Source organism: Mandrillus leucophaeus, unplaced genomic scaffold, assembly GCF_000951045.1.
Source record: "Mandrillus leucophaeus isolate KB7577 unplaced genomic scaffold, Mleu.le_1.0 Scaffold939, whole genome shotgun sequence".
Taxonomy (NCBI): domain Eukaryota; kingdom Metazoa; phylum Chordata; class Mammalia; order Primates; family Cercopithecidae; genus Mandrillus; species Mandrillus leucophaeus.
In genome coordinates this window covers 364,614-367,551 of record NW_012110241.1, presented here as the reverse complement: position 1 = coordinate 367,551, position 2,938 = coordinate 364,614, and positions in this window count along the sequence as shown.

The window sequence follows — 2,938 nt, the reverse complement described above, 5'->3', positions numbered from 1 at the left end:
AAAAAAAAAAAAAAAAAGAATCTGTTCACCTTTTAACAGGACATAATTGGAAACTTTGGCTATATTATCAAGGCTTTTACTGAAATATATTTAGGAAATGTACCTCAGACCAGTTATGACCAGCAATTGTAAGGAACTAAGGTTGACTTTTATGGAGTCAACGCTTACAAAGCATTCTGAGAAAAGCCAGTCTGATACCTAGATTATGGGGTTCACAGCCTTACAGATTAGTAAGGAAGGTCATTTCCTTGTAGGCCCAGGAATTTGGGGCTATTTTGAGGGCCTCAAATAGAGAGGAATTCACACAAAGCTATAAGGTCTGCAGCTGAAATTTGATACTATGTTCTTGGCTTGGCTTTTAGCCTCAATAAGGCCTTTAAAAGTCCAATCTGAGATTCTGTATGAAAACTTGCAGCCAGGAAGCTTGAAAGTATCTATGTGGTCAGCTCTTGTTCTTACTAAACTTACATAAATGATCAGGCAAAATCTAACAAGGCTAGACTTATTTTTGAAACAAAAATAATCTTACTTTGATTATCTATGATCAAAAATAATGGTTACTACAGAGATAAATTTTATGTTTCAATGGAAAACTATAAGTCGGACGGGCGTGGGGGCACATGCCTATAATTCCAGCACTTTGGGAGGCCAGGAGTTCAAGACCAGCCTGGGCAACATGGTGAAACCTCATGTCTACTAAAAATAGAAAAATTAGATGGGCATGATGGCAGGTGCCTGTAGTCCCAGCTAATCAGGAGGCTGAGGAGGGAAGATGGCTTGCACCCAGGAGGTAGAGGTTGCAGTGAGCTGAGATTGTACCTTTGCACTCCAGCCTGGGAGACAGAACCAGACCCTGTCTGAAAAAAAACTTTTTTGAGGAAAACTATACGTAACGTAAATGACAAGTAGATGGGTGCAGCAAACCAAGATGGCACATGTATACCTACGTAACAAACCTGCACGTTGTGCACATGTACCCTAGAACTTAAAGTATAATAAAATATTTAAATAAATAAAAGGAAATCTATAGCCCTTGTGGGTTATCAGATTCTAGTCTAGTTTCTTGTCTTTGGGCTAGTTTTACCTGTTTGTAAACTGGATCCTGCCATCTAATGAATTTTGTCCTACAATGATACTTGTGGAATAAGAAGCCAAGTATTGTCTCTCCTACTAATGTATCTATTGTCAGTTAATTTGAAGGTCTCCAACCCTGGAACAAAGTTAGAAGAGGAAGGTTTTGCTCCCCAAAATGCATAACCAAACTGTGGTACATTCATGCAATGGAATACTATTTAGCCATAGAAAGGAACAAGCTATCAACTCACACAAAGACACGAGTGAATCTTGCATGCACATTGCTAACTGGAAGAAGACAGTCTGAGGAGAATACTCACAGAGTGACTTCATTTAATGAGATTCTGGAGAAGGCAAACTACACACATGGGAAGCCATGGGCTCCATGGGGTGGGGATTTGAAGCATTCCATATGATACTTTAATAGTGGATACCTGCCACTACGCATTTGTCAAAACACGCAGAATTTTACAGTCAAATGGGTAAGCCAAACTCTATTCAAATTAAATAAAATTATTCAGGATGTGGAGTATCCCAGGACAGAATACATTATGTGAAAAATAATTTAACTATGCTACAAATTACTATGGTTTGGATGTGGTTTGTCCCTGCAAAAACTCGTGTTGAAATTTGACCCCCAGTGTGGCAGTGTGGGGCGGTAGGGCCCAGTGGAAGGTGTTTGGGTCATGAGGACGGATCCCTCATGAATAGGTTAATGTCCTCCACAGGGATGAGTGAGTTCTGCTCTCACAGGAATGGATTAATTCCTGCAGGAGTAGGAGTTAACAAGAGTCTGGGTTCCTTGGCTTCCCTCCTGCTGTCGCTCTTGCTATATGAGCTCTGGTGTACCCCTTGCTCCCTCTTCCACTTTCCACCATGAGGTGAAAAAGACTGAGGCCCCACCAGATGCAACTGCCTAATCTTGGACATTCCAGTCACCAGTATTGTGAGCCAAATGGACCTATTTTACTTATAAATTACCCAGCCTCAGGTATTGTTACAGAAACACAAAACGGACTAAGACACAAATGTAGGAAAAAACTCGATGAAGGTGTAGGGAAAATGGTGTTGACCTAAGTCACTTCAAAAATGAGTAGATTCTGTAGGCTGAAGGCAAATGGACTACACTTCATCACTGGATTCTATTTTATAAAGTTCTTTCCAACAAGAATAATTGTGAACAATTGTAAAACCACAGAATCTGTATCTGGAATAAAACAATGACTTACATAAGTTGCAGATGGTAGGAACCAGGACTCTCACTGTTGAAGTGGGAGGTTACAAATTAGCAAGGGGAGAAGGCTAGAATGATTCATGTGATAGTAGATCAGAGGTTGAGACATCAACATAAACTTACACTTGGTTTAATATAGATACATACAGTTCTACATAGAAATCTTTAAAATTAGGGGTGTACAGGTCTGTTAGATGCACACATATACTTCCTAGCATTGCCAAGGAGGGACAAGATACAATGTGCTCATTCAGCAGTCAGATGTAAGTTTTCCTACCATTCTCAAAAGAATCAGGCTCTTTGAAGAAATGTCTGGTACTAGAACTGGGACAGTAAATATACGAGCCAGGATAATCTTGAAGTATCAGAAAGTAAGTATGTACGAAAAAAAATTAAAATATGTAATAAAAATAAAAATTTATTCTTTTATTAAAAGAAAACAGGAGCCAATAAAAAGAGGTACCCATGACCAACACAGGAATGAATTGTGCAACATAATGCTGTAGTGCTGAATAGTAACTAAAGCTTTAAGTAATTATCTAGGTGTCTGTGTTTGTATACATAGGTGAATAAGCAAATGGAGTTGAATAGAAATCTCCTTTGCAAAAGAATTACAAATAATTGAGGTAG